The 15,405-nt window shown below is 39.0% G+C and overlaps 1 long non-coding RNA gene across 1 annotated transcript in view; it reads left to right on the top strand.

The window, feature by feature from the left end:
* Window positions 1–14,333: 14,333 nt before the first annotated feature.
* Window positions 14,334–15,405, top strand: part of LOC132035822 (uncharacterized) — a 1,351-nt gene continuing 279 nt past the window's right edge. Inside the window, exon 1 of the long non-coding RNA XR_009409443.1 lies at window positions 14,334–14,804. This is a non-coding gene — a long non-coding RNA (uncharacterized LOC132035822). The remainder of the gene's footprint in view (window positions 14,805–15,405) is intronic.

Raw genomic sequence — 15,405 nt, 5'->3', positions numbered from 1 at the left:
TCTGCAAAACTTTACTAGACATGTTCTTGTACGACGAGATCGATGAGTCTAAGGCTCTGATACCAACTCTTTCACGATCCAACCCAGCATGACTGGCACCCACGCTAACTCCTAGTGGGCGACCAACACGCCTAACCATCTACTCATTCAAAGTCCATTTTATTTGTCCAATTCATAGCAAAATAAACACAAGATTAATCAAAAGTAGTCATGCCAATAAAACAATAATGGAAATACGAAAGTCCTATGTCACACCCAACTCTATGTAAGGCGTGATTGGCACCCGGCACCTTGCGGAAACCGAGCGAACCAACTTACAACTCACATCCTCTATGTCTCGAATGGCAACAATAAGATCAAAAGGCTAAATATGAACATAATATCATGGGTAAGTAAATGTATAATAGACCCATGATGCCGACATTACTATTGTCACACTTTGACTAAGCTGTACACAGGAACTGTCTGCAAAGCCTCTATGAACATAATTGAGGTGTACAAGCCGGGACAGGGCCCCCAACGTACCCTTAACACAATTCATATATATATATATATATATTAGACTCAAACTCGGCAATGCTCCGGAAAGAAGTGGAGCCACCACTCGAGACCGGCACCAAGACGACTACGATAAAAGATCCGTCTCGTCTATCTACACTGCGGGCATGAACGCGGCGTTCGAAGAAGGGGACGTCGGTACGAACGATTTACCGCGTATGTAAGGCATGAATAGTAACATAGTAAGCGATACCGAACATGGAAAATAAAACATATGAAGATAATGCAATATAAAATAGATCAACCTATTCCTCGGAATGCCATTTTAAGGCGAATGTCGTGCATGCTTAACTTTTAAAGAAAACCTTTTTCCATATATATCCATATATAATATCTTGTCCGGCCGTTGAGGCGCGGTAATATATATAGTATCTTGCCCGGCCACTAAGGCATGGTAATATATATAGCATCTTGCCCGGCCACTAAGGCACGGTGTTATCTTGCCCGGCCATATAGGCGCGGTGTTATCTTGCCCGGCCATATAGGCGCGGTGTTATCCACTCGATCGTGGGATGCAAACGTATACATACATACATACATACATACACATAGAAAATATATAAATGAAATCAACATCATCATTAGCATTACCATCGTCAATATATCATTCCTTGAAGGATCAACCATCATAAGATGAAATCGACGATGTCACGGGAGTCTCGAGAATCATGAACTTAGGTAGCATTGAAAATAGAATCGTTATCTTCGCTATATCTCATCTCGAAGGAACGAATGACATGAGATGAGACCATCAACAATAAGTACGATTAAAAGATACGTGGAATGGCTCAATAATCTCATAATGCTCTCAACTCATAGCTTCAGAGTTTCTAGAAGAGGACCATCATCATCGTCACAATCATCGTAGAACATTTTTCATTTAACATCGTAAGAATCTTTAAGAGTCATAAACTTCTAGCTTTTGAAAATAAGGTGGTTATGGGAACATTTATGGAATCATAACATAAGAATCATGCCTTTGAAAGAAAGGAACGAGCCTTAACATACCTTTCGGTCGCCTTAGTCGTTCAACGTTTATCCTTCCAAGCTCGTAAATCTACATATAAACCATTCATACTATTATTAGGCTCAATGTCATACGCTTATCTTAAGCCTTCAATTTAATTCCATTTAGAACCTGTCGAAATTCGGGCAGCACTTCCCCTGTTAATATTCCTAGCCCGAAATCACAATCCAACAACCAACAACAATAACAAAAATACCAACATCAATAACATCATTTCCAACACCAATATATACCATAAAATAGCCCACACGCTGTTTTCCAACTTCTAGAACTAACCAACTTACTATACAATTACTTAACGACTTTATCTCCGTAAATAAGCCTTAAATAATACCAAAAGAGAAAGATTCATACCTTTTTTCTTGTTAAGACAGCAATATCCTCAATATCCACGCTAAAATCCGCCGCAAAACAATACTAGAATCACAACCATGCGTTATCCGGACCTAGACCACTACTCCGCGACTTAAAAATTGCTCACTTTTGATTCTCTCACTTTCTCTCTTCCAATTTCTGGAATTTTCTAGCAAAATCTGATGGGAAAAGAGGGTTATTACCCTTTATATAGGGGCCAAATTCGGGTCGGGTTCACTGTAGCAAGTCGTCACTGTAGCAGTACTGTAGCACACGTTTATGCTCTGTCAGCCGAACTTGTAATGTCCATAATTCTCTACTGCGATGTCCTATCGACGAGCAGTTGTTGCGTTGGAAATTAGACTCGACGAACTTCATTTTAGACTTTTGTTTCACTTCAAAATACTTCATATGCTAAGAGATATTCGTCCCCCAAGTTGGACCAAAATTTTCACACAAAACATTACCCATCCTTTCTCCAAAGTCGTACTACTCCATTTCTTCTACTCATTTCCTTATAAAAACCTTCCTAAAAGTATACCTTATATACATCCTTCACTCATTAAATATACTTAATAATACTTGCTCTTTATAATCCAAAGTGGTTTTACTTAACCCTAACTCAACGTACTTATATTTCAAATTTGATAGGTGCTCTTCGAAGATACGAGGTGTTACATCCTAACTATTACAACCCCAAAATCTGAAAGTCACCGTACAAGGACTCTAATCCGAAACATGTCTAAGGAATGTATACTATCTGAAATAAATAAACATTAATATGCGGAATGGAAATAGACATTAGGTAAGGAAGATCTTCGGGAGGCCTGGCATAGATAGAAGCTCATCCTCAATCTGTCAGCAAATGTCCTGAACGCTAAATGTGACGTCGGGTAGCATGATTCGGATCACAATTTGCACTCAAAAAAATGCAAAGAAGGTAGTATCAATACAAACACTATGTACCGGTAGATATCATAGGCAGAATAAGATTAGTATCATGCATGAATTATAAAATCAATAAAATAGGTAGACCAGTCAACAACACATAATCAAATAGCCAACACCAAGTCAATCAATGATCTTAATAATTAAATCAAGAAGAGCAAGTAATGAAATAAACCTCCCCACAACATTCTCACTCACTTAGCCTCTAATCACTCATGTACATACATGCTAATTGGTGCCTTTGCCCAATAGCCATGACCTGCAGGGGACCTAGGGTGTCCATGTACCACTCGTTCCGAAATGAACCTCGGACCACGAGCTCACAACTAGGCCACATCCTCACCCCCTGTCAAATGTGCCTTTTCATATAAATATATTTATTGTCACATCAATTTTAATGATCGATTATCAATTAGTATCTCAATATCCTTAAGAAGATCATGTTAACTTCTCACCACAATTGTCATCAAAATATAGATCACAACACATTGAATAATGGCATTAAGCCCACATTATCTCTCAATCAATAACATATAGAAATTCTAACCACATATTATGCCCGAAGACTAGACATGTTTTCTCCTATCAATCTCATAACACATACAATCAACTAATCAAAGTCTAACTCAAGTAGACCGTAACCTACCTCAACTACATATCTAAAACAATGCGAATCACTCTGCTATAGCCTTTCCTTTCCGTAATGCCTCGGAGCGCTCAAAGTCTAGCAATTAAGATGCTAACTAAGTCACAGAAACTCTAGACAACAATATCAATACAATGAACACACTTCCACCATACCCCTTTCTAATGGGTGAATGATTACTAGGTTTAGATCATACTAACATTGGCCTTAGCAACCATAACTATCAATTTATAAGGTTATTCAATCAAGTTATCTCTTACAAGCAGTTTCTATGGTCAGGCTACCATTTTTATGAAAACCTAAGTCTCAAATCACTTAGTTCATGCCTCTAATGGTTCAATTCTTGATTAGAAAGTGACAACCCAAGACTTTAGATGATAATCGCATAATAATACTCATAACCCACCAACTATTGAAGGTCTATTAAGTTCTAGGGTTACTATTCCCAATTCACTATTGTAGACCCATTAGAATGATGACAACCTTAGAGATGAAAGCGCAATAAAGGAAGGAATGGTTGAGACTTACAACTCAAGAATATTCTTTCCCTAGCTTTAGAATTTTACCCTAGGTACTCCTTGGAAACTGCTTTGGAATTTTATGAATAAAGAATTCAGAACTAAGTGTTTAAACTCGGGATTTTGTCCCCGTTGACCGCTGCGGCGGTCATTACGTCGTTGCAGCGGTCTCGCTTAGAATGATGACTATCTTAGAGATGAAAACGTAATGAAGGCAGGAATGGTTGAGACTTACCTCTCAAGAATATTCTTGCCCTAGCTTTAGAATTTCGCCCTAGGTACTTCTTAGAAACTGTTTTGGAGTTTTATGAATAAAGAATTAGGAACTCAGTGTTTAAAACCCGGAATACTGTCCTCATCGACCGTTTCGACGGTCATTACATCCGCTGTATGGGACCTAACCAAAAACTCTCCGCCCCTATGGCGGGTATGGTTCTGCTATAGCGCCAGCGCTACAACGCTCTAGTGCCCGCCATAGCGGACACACCCAAATCTCGTCTGACCGCGGCGGCAATAGGTCCACCGCTACAGTGGTACCACTGAGCCAGTAAGATCACCAATTCCCATAGTTTTTCACTCTACCACCCAACACTTCATCCAAGTCCTCACAAACAAAACAAAAAAAACATGCATATTAATGTAAAAACACCATATAGACTCACCCGTGGCCTCGAAATCCCCAATGGAGGTCTAATTTCCTACGTCACCCCCTAATGGACTCAACACAACCAAATAATAATCACAAACAAGTCGAATTTCCAGTTCTTAGACTTCAACATTTGAGTTTTTATTAGCTCATTCTACCCTTAGAAGGGTTCTATTTAGTAGGGTGATCATAGATTTTTCATAACGACCGGGAGGGTCGTTACACTGTGCTCATCTCTTGTTATTCGTTCATTTGATCATTCATGAAGGACTTCATTTTTTTCTTTTGAGAACCTTACTAGCTTTTCTTTGAACTCATACGTGCTTACTTTGATGTCGTCCTCAGTGTCTAATCCTGAATAAACATCAGCCATAAGATTCATGTGATCGGCTTCATCTTTAGAGTCTTCATCAGAACCCCAGGCTGCTATCGTAGCTATTGTGGTTTCCTTGCTCTTCTTTGTCTCCTCTTTCTCCTTTTCTGCCCTCCTTCTTTTCTACTCTATTTCCCATTATGGACAATCCCTTATCATATGATCAGTCTTTTTGCACTTGAAGCATCCACCAGCCTTCGCCCTATCAAAAATCATTCCCTTCCCAGAGTTACTATTTTTGATCGATTGATTTTCCCTTTTTAGGAATTTCCTAAAATTTCTTGTAATCAGGGCCATGTCATCTTTATCTTCTCTATCTGTGGATTTGAGCGCTAGACCTTCCTGTGCTTGCTTCTCCAGCTTTAGCATTCTTCATGTCCATCTCATAGGTCTTTAAATTTCCTACTAGTTCGTCTACAGACATCTCTTCTATATCTTTTGCTTCCCTGATAGCGATGAATTTTATCTTGAAGGCTTTTGGCAAGGATAACAAGATTTTGTTTACTGAATCTTCAGTGGAGATGACCTTTCCAAGCGAAGTTAACTCATTCACAATAGAGGAATCTCGAGTGAACATCTCAACAATTGTCTCTCCTGACTTTATCCTAAAAGTTTAATAATCAGTAGAGAGCATAGCCTTTATAAATTTCCTTAATTGGCTGGTTTCTACATGAGCAGTCTTCAAGGCATCCCAGATCTGTTTTGTTGTTTTACTTCCAGAGATTTTGTTGTATTCATCAGGTCCAAGACCACAGATTATAGGGTGTTTGGCCTTTACATTCTTTTTGAGAATCTTGTAGTCGCTTTCAACATATTCATCATTTTCTTTCTTTACCTCTGTTCTATCTTCTGACTTTTTTGTGGGATATTTAGGTCCCTCGATAACTCTGTCCCATAACTCATAATCCTCAGCTTGCAAGTGATCCTTCATGTGAGCCTACCAGTATTGATAATATTATCCATTGAGCAGCAGAGGCCATCTGGTTGATTGACCCTCAGAGTGTCCTGTAGGCGGTGCAGCATTCATCATGATCTTATCTTAAGGTGTTTGCCTCTTCAAAAAGAACCTGCTATGATACCACTTGTTACGTTGCACGGCCTACTTCCTATCCTATGCAGTCTCTAATTTTTGTCTATATGATAGAACACGTTACTCTAGCATATTCTATGCTAGCATTTTGTAGAATATAAATTACAGGTAAGTAAAGAACACAATGATTTTTACGTGAAAACTATCTGGCTCACAGGGGCAATAAAAACCATGAACTACACCTCCGTAGGATTTTTTCAAACTCCACTACAATGGTGAGCCTCGGCAAATTCAATTTACAACCTCTGTAACCTAGGAACTAACCTTTAATCCCTATCTTACTAATCAACATCTGACTAGCAAGCAACCTTCAAATTGACCTCCAACTTGAAGTTGAACTTATAACATTTTTTTACCTACTTGACTACTTCTAATAAAGAGGATAAAGTACAACTCGATTTCCCAACCTAACACAAGTATTCTATACTCAAGAACTGTAAAACATAAACTCTATTTGACAGTTTTTCTATCATCTTCTCGTACTAGGGACGCAAGCCTGAATTCTTGAATATTCCTGATATATCTTTCATCGCTCAATATTTTGAATTCTCTCTTTGTGGGTGCGCAAGCCTTGTTCTTAGTAAGACTTGGATATTTATAACATTGACTGCACAATAAGTCCCCAAACACAAAACCCTATTCGGGTAGGACCATGAGATGTAATAGGACCATGAGATTCTTGCCTTATTGAGTCTACTTCTAGTTCGTGTAGAAGTCTTACTGATCCCAAGAAATCTACATACCTGACGCCAAGTCTTTACCATAAATCTGCAAATCTTAGTTGCTGTAGGACTTGTGCTAGAAAATGTTCACGAACCTGTTTTATCCACCTTGTTCGGCTTCCTCTAAATCTCTGCACTGTCTGAGATGAAACATGCTCATGAACCTATTTAATCATCCTCTTCTCATTCATTCTAGTGACTCTATCTTGAGCCTGTTTTGTAATGAATGATAGAACATGTGAACAGACCTGCTTCATTTATCATGTGTTGCTCTGTGTCTGTCTTCTTCCTCACTTAGATTAATTCATAGCTTGAATAAATCATCTCTTCAGCCTTATATTATCTTTGTGACTCTAACCATGTTCTTGCTTTGTGTTGGAACATATATGCAGACTTGGTTTATGTGCTTTGTCTGCAGCTCTCTTTCTTCGAACAAAATAGATCTGAGTCATTTTCACCGTTTCTACTTCATGATCTCTTCTTATGATCCATTAATCAACTGCACCTGAAGACTTTTGAGATAGAACATGCTTTCTGACTTGTTCTATTCTTCTCCTGAACTGCTCATGTGACTAAGTCACCTTCATCTATTTTGTTCTGCATCTATCTTGTGATTGATCATTTATTGGTACACTCTCTTAGCTGATCATTGCACCAGTATTTGCTTGACATATATATGTTGATCATCTGTGTTTATGTGTCTGTATTTTTCTCTGCTGCTTCTTTGGAATGGGACATGTCTAGTGACCCATTCTCTATATCCTGTGCTGCTTGCTTTTTCAGGCCTTTTTCATTGTCTGGAACCTCTACTTCATCTCAACGTTGTCTAGCTTTGTTCAGTTACTTTTTAATTATCCCATGTATCTTGTCCTGATTTTCTTTACATTGTAGCTTCACTTTGTCAATCATCAAAACCCCACTCTGGCTTTATGCCAACACATCTTCAAGAGGCTATAGGACATTTAGGAAACTTCATTCTTTCATTCCTTTCATGCTAATTTGTCCAAGCTAAATTTCTGACTTCATATTCTATTCACTCACAGATGGTGAGGACACACGCGGATGCGGCTAAAGACGAGGCACTGGCACCTGCTGCCAGAGCTGTGGCACATAACAGGGGTCAATGTAGTGGCTGTGGTAGGGGTAAATCCCATGGAGTAGCACCGTACAGAGGTTGGGCACCAGTGGCCGGTCAGACCCGTGCTAGATCAGTGTCTCTCGAGCTGGAGATTAAGCATGAGGACGAGCCTAAGGAGGAGGAGAGACAGGGGCCAGCCCAGGTACCTCTTGAGATCATTGCTACACCATTCCTGCAGGATGCCATAATGTACATTCTGAGCTTACTTGAGGGTTTGATCTAGGCCAGGGCTTTGTAGGCTACACCAAATGGGTCACAGACTAGAGCTGGAGGACAAACTCCTAACTAGTTTCAGATTCCGGGGCCACAGCCTGTTGTCGATATGGCACCCCATATTGATAAGATCCCAGTACCAGCTTTGGCTCCATGACCAGTCACTGGCCATTTATGAACCGAGATGAGCAGAAGATATTTGATCAGTTCACCAGGATGAGTCCTCCTTGGTTCTAAGGTACTCTCGAGGAGGATGCGTATGAGTTCATCATTGGTTGTCATGGGAGGCTCCATAAGTTGGGAGTAGTGGAGTCGCACGGAGTTGAGTATGTTTCTTTTCAGTTGATTGGGATGCTAAACAGTGGTGGAGGTCATACGTTGAGTGACGACCAACTGGGTCGCCTCCTTTGACTTGAACTCGATTCTCTCAGGTATTTTTGGAGAAGTATGTTCCACGTAGCTTGAGAGACAGGAAGAGGGATGAGTTTGCCTTCTTGGAGCAGAGGGGGTTATCTATTGCAGAGTATGAGTCTCAGTTTCATGCTCTGGCTTGTTATGCTGTGTTGTTACTCCCCACTGAGGCAGAGAGAGTGAGGTGTGTTGTGAGGGGGCTGACCCTTCTACTACGATTGGTAACATTGCAGGTAGTAGCTTTTGGGGTTTCTTTTCTGGTAGTGGTGTATCATTTCAAGGAGGTTGAGTCAATGAGGGTTCAGGTCTATGACAGGGGTGACGAAAGAGGGTTCGTACATTCGGCAGTTTCAGTAGTTCCTCTTCTAGGAGTGGGGTACACTATGGCAGAGGCCACCAGTACCACACCAATCGACCCATTCAGTCAACACTTCAGATTTCAGCAGGTGGTTCTTCAGGGCACAGTGAGTACCGTTCATGGCAGATATCTCGGGGTTCTTATTCCTGACGCTCAAGCCAATAAGGGTATTCTGGGTCTTCAGTATCAGCTCAACAGCCCGCGACGGTCAGGATTTTCTATGAGTGTGGAGACCCAGGGCATAAAAGTGGCATCAATCGTGACCTTGAGGTGATATTATGTGATTCATGATGTGTATATATTCATTCCTTACTTCATGCCTCCGTTGACACATGTTACTGTGCATTTTGTACTTATCCATACACGCATATATTTATATGTTCATTGTGATGAGGCATTTATGAGATATGAGATGGTCCGCCGAGATCGATAAAAAGGTAAGATTAATGTGTTTAAGCCCGAAGGGAAATGATTCCAAGTATGATGATATGAGTTGCGCGGATATGATATGATTGATATGGTTCTCACCCAGTCTGAGGGTACATGCCGGATGGCGTTAAGAGGTATATGGACCTCGCTATTCCCCTATGGGTCAAGAATAGATGGAATGACCGCTAGCATGTGTATACCAGGTATGAGATTTGGCCAGTGGATTGCATACATCCATTTATTCATTTAACTCATTGCATTCTAACATGATTATTGGCTACGTCTTTTGGGTGGAACATGACTAAGGTTAAAGAGGTATTATCACGACCCAAATTCGGGTCCGTGCAGGCACCCACTTATTCCCACCTAATAGGCGAACCCTTCCCTTACCAATTAACATATTTAAGGAACGAATTGAAGAGAAATTCAACAATAAACTATTTTTCCTTCATAAATGTAAAAAGGTATACAAGACATTACAACGTTTCCCAAAATTTGGTCTAGACTAGTACAAGAGATTCTAAGCTTGACGAGAACTGAACTTGAAATACAAATAAACAAAAGTAATCGAAACAACCCAATTGGAATGAGATAATAAAGTCTTCAAGATAGTCCTGACCAATCCGTGGGCTAGAATTCCACGAACTAAACCTGAAACAAATCTACACCTAAAAAGGGTTTAGTAAGTGCAGTATCAATACAACACTCGTATTAGGCAGAAATAAGCCAACGAGTGTCAATATGTAATATATATATACATAAAAATAAAAAATTTACCTAGCTACACAGTGTAATTTTCCGACGAAGGGGTGTCAACTACATATGGCTCCGCCACTGATCCCAACATCTCACCCAAAATCTCTAAAATTCTAGAACATAGCCACAATAATCACTATTATCACGCCCCAACTCGGGGAACGTGCGGGCACCTACTATTTCCCACCTCAGTAGGCGAACCCGTCCTTTATGCAACCAACAAAAATAATTAAATAAATGAAAAACCCGAGAATAATACGATAAGTCTGACATCATATATAAATACTAAGTGCGGAAGATAAACAAATCCCAAAATCTGATCTGCTCAGTACAAAAGCTACTAAACACTACTACAAGTCTGAATAGTCAATACATCATCTGAAATACATTTTGTCTCAAAATAGAAATGAGACAATAAAGAAGATAGAGTCTCGGGCTGCATGGATCATCAGTAGCTCACCCTCAGAATTCTAGGAACGTCGTCTCGGGATCAGTCGCGAGGTGTGAAAGTCTTTCCAACAGCGTACTATGCACTTATAAAAGAGTACAGCAATGTAGAATCAGTATAAAACATGGTACTGAGTAAGCATCATCGGCCGACAACAACTAGATCACGCATACAAAGAAGGAAACAGAAAGATAACCATGCTCACAGACAGATACACGTCAACAAGTCCAAGTAGTACAATCAATTACCAAACGATGTCTCAAATATTACACAAGTCCAAACATAACCATAATAATCACCCAATAACTCAAATATCACCGAAGATTAATATAGAACCAACAGACAATAAGCACATGTAATGTGTATGAAAATGAAATGTAATGCAATGATATTCAGTGATACATACATGCTCCGGAGGGACGATGTCCACCGTCCGACAGTCATGACCCATGGGGGACCGCTAAGTCCATGTACCGTCATTCCGTATCACACAACCTAGAATGACTCATCCATCTATGCAATGATATACGCATGCTCCGGGGGGACGATTTTTACCATCCGACGGTCATGACCCCTGGGGGACCCGCGACATCCATGTATCTGTCATTCCGTTTCACACAGCCTAGAATGACTCCTCAACCTAAACTCTTCACTAGCCACTCCGTATCACACAGCATAAAGATGGCTACGCAATATAATAATGTCATAAGAATTATAATTACCCCCCTCCCCCCTCTTATTTATCACTGTCGCATTAATATCAAGATCACAATAATATAGCATGGATATGAGAATGTATGTCATGCAATAAAAGTATCGAATGCAACATATTCATTTCAGTAGTGCCACACAAGAACACCTATCACAATAACGACATCAACAATATCATATATTTTCTTTCCTTTCCAACGACATCAACATATGATAAATATGGTCTCTAACTCATAAGGTCAATCATTAAGCATCCAGTCTAGAACCATGCAACATTCCATTATCTCTTTTGACATTGTTGGTACCAAGTTACAATTCAATATCAATAAACATATGAAATGAGTATGCATACCATGCATTAAATCATTATCAAAAGTAAGTCATAAATCAAGTTCCCATCCAACTAGTCTCCCATGATACATAGAATCCACCAATTCATATAAGAAAAGCCAAGCATAACCTAAGGATTCTACGGGCCATGAGCCCAAACACACAAGTCACACAACAATACCAATCCTAAGAATTCATCCCAAACTTCATACCTGAAGGTTCACATGATGTCTCCAGCAATTCCCTAGTACTACATATGAGTCGGTAACCGAAGTCTAACCAAAAGGTAAGCCATAACCTAACTGGAGTGCCAAACAGGAATCCCAAACAATTCACGAGAGCGCCTTGCCCTTCCTCAATGCCTCCAAGTACTCAAGGTCTATTTATAATGTAATCTAGATTAGAAATCATAAAGAACGGTACCCATATTGCTAGGCTTTCAATTAGGTCAACTTAAGCCTATGGGATTTGGGGAAACAGACCCACAAGGGCAAAATCGAAAATTCAAAAGCGAAACATGAAATTCAAGTCTAAGTGATCAAAACCCACCAATCAATTTCAAAAACAATTTAATATTAAGCCAAAATCGTATTTGAAGTGAAACCCTCAATTTTGGGTATGAACCCTATCTCTCAAATTCATAAATTGGTTACTAATAATGAAAAAATCATGTTTATAAAGCTATTAGCTATCAATTCCATACTAATATAAGCTTATTCCATCAACAAATCAAGGTTTGATAATCAAAAGTTCATTCAAGAAAGAAACCCCAAAAATTCTCTTTAATCCTTATGTTATTGGAAGACTCTAGCATGAATTAGGGAGTTTCTAAGGTGGATTATGAATCATAAATGAAGGATAGGGTTAGATAAACTTACCCCAATGAAGAATCTTGAAGAACACCCTAGAAATTTCCCAAATCCAAGCTCTTAAGATTGTGAGAAACCCCAAAGAAATAACAAGAACAAAAACGCCCAGCTATCCGACCCAGATCTGGTCCTAAAATGATCCCAAAGCTCACTTTTAATAACTCCAATGAATACCTTGCAAAATTTTACTCAAGTTAGGCTTTTGAATCACCCTATTTGGCCTTAAAATGAGTGAGATATGGTGGTTTCAATTTTTGGAAGAATGTAGAAGTTTAAGGACGATCTCAGGGGCAATTTCGTAATTTCTAGCACAAAACATCAAAAAAATCTGCCAATTCAATCTTTAGTAAAATGATCATAACTCCCTCATCCGATGGTTAAATGCGACGATTCTTGTTGCTCTAGTTCTAAATTATGATACGGATCTAACCAATTTAATCGAAACACAAAACAAAGGTCGTTTGCTCAATATGGTACCCTTTTTGCTCAAATCGACGTTGAAACTGAAAACAAACATCATACAACCCAAACTCATCCAAAACTCATTGGAATGTAACCAAAATCTGTGGACAAGTAAAATCATCATACGAACTTGTTGGAACTTTCAAAGTATCGAAACGGGGTCATCTTGATCCGATGTTGATTGTGGTCCAATTCTTTAACTTAACTAGTTTCTCAACCAATGACCCAAATCACACCCGAACCCTTCGGAAACCAAACCAATGAGAATGTGATATGTATGCAAATGCAATGCAATACAATAATACCCACACGTTTCGGGCGGACGATATCTACGCTTCGACAGTCATGACCCATGGGGGACTGCTAATTCCATGTACCTGTTGTGGCGCGGCGGCCAATCCAATAATCGCATGATAACGTGCAACCCGATCCCGATCAATTGTTGCTTGACGTGCAACCCGATCCAAGTAAGTGTTGCGGTCAAACCCGATCCCAATATATATAAGAGCCAATGAGTAGATGCATGATAATAATGACAGCATGGATAAATGAATGAATTTTCGTGCCACACATGGACACATATCACAACAATGACCACGACATCAATATCATAACTTTCCTCTCCTTCCAACTAGTCTCCATAATGCATAGAACCCTCCAAATCCTATATTAAAAGCTAAGCAGGATTCCGCAGTACTAACAGGGCACAAGACTGGACACATAAGGCCATGATATCACATGGAACACAACAAGGCGACAAGCCACAATCAACAGTACCAACCTAAGAATTTCACCCCAACATCTTGTGCACAGCAAAATTTTGACTGAACATAAGTTTTTACACCATTTTAGCGTTTAAGTATTGCTTTAAGGTTTAGTTAAATATTTTCTGTAAGTCTTACTTCTTAAAATTGAAAACTACGAAAATAGAGCTACATTATAGGATATGTTTTGTCTTTATTTTCAAAAAAAAAAAAAAATATTTTCTTCTAATTTAGGTTTTAATAAATAAGTTAGTGATTTTAGTATTTTTCTTAGTTTATATTATTTTGGACTAACTATTTAGCATTTTATATTTTTTAATAGTGCCAAAACAATTAGTTAATATTTGTATTATAACATTTTAGTCTTATCTTTGGAAAAAAGACAGTAAACAAAAAGACAAAAACAAAAGTTACTAAACTTATTAATTATCACTAAATATAGAAAAAAAACCACCTGCACATGATTTCATTTCCCCATTACCCCAATTCACATGCACAGAGCCCAACCAACACTATCAATAAAAACATGTTTGAACCAAAAACTCCATCACCTACACTCGCGTCCTCATCCCATTAAAACTTTTCTTCCTAAAATATCTCAACCAGTGTTGCCCCTTTAACCCCCACTCCCTCACATCCTCCTCTCACGTAACACACACGACACGCACACACGACACAGTCCACACAAAATATAAATACACACACAACACAGATACGTAGAAGATAGAACAGAAAAACACAACGTAGACAAAAAACAAAAACACAGAGAGAGCGCCAAAAAAAAAAAAAGAGTAAACGGAGAGAAAAAAAATACCTAGAGCAATTTAGGAGTTCCAAAAAGGTTTTATCCGAGTTCAAGGTTTTTATTTGCGGTTTCGAGTTCATGAACCTAAAAGTTAGCTTTTGTTAACTTGGAAATTAGTAGATTGTAGCCATTTTCTTGTTGCAAATTAATCTAAGCAAAGGTAACACACAATTTTCTTGTATAGTTTAATGCCACAATTATGTGAGATCTGATTCCAATGTTATGAATGTTTACCCCGAAATTTGGTAATAAGTTGAATTTGTAAGTGAGGTATACGATATGTGGACACTTTAATCTATTTTGATTTTTTGGGAAATGTATATGCGGATTCGTTTACAGTGACGTATGTATATTTATATATAAGCTGATAACTTGGATGAATATGTTGATATTATGGATTCAAGCTAAATATATGTATATATTATGATACTATTATCGTATTGGATGGATGAATTGAGCCAAAGAACACTACAAATCCGGACCAAAATTAGGAAGAGAGAGAGAGAGCTTCAATATAAATTCTATTACAATGTTTTGGATCTGAAAGCTAACCTTTAAAAGTAGGGAAGTGCCCCCTATTTATAGTTTTGCCCTATGGGCCTTTCATACAACCTAAAGCCCTTTTAGAATAAAGGAAGCCCTAATAAGGATAAGGTTGGGTCGTACGGTCGACACCGTACGACGGCAAAGATTAGGTGGCAAAACGGTCTTCACACGTGGCAATTGAATAAGCCACGATCAGCGGGACTAACGGCCACGATCAACTCGGCCATGAAGAAACCGGACTAACGGCCACGATCAACTCGGCCATGAAGAAAACGGGGGCGGT

Source organism: Lycium ferocissimum, chromosome 11 (assembly GCF_029784015.1).
Source record: "Lycium ferocissimum isolate CSIRO_LF1 chromosome 11, AGI_CSIRO_Lferr_CH_V1, whole genome shotgun sequence".
Taxonomy (NCBI): Eukaryota; Viridiplantae; Streptophyta; class Magnoliopsida; order Solanales; family Solanaceae; genus Lycium; species Lycium ferocissimum.
Note: the sequence above shows the minus strand (reverse complement) of the source record. Positions and strands in the feature narration are given on the sequence as shown.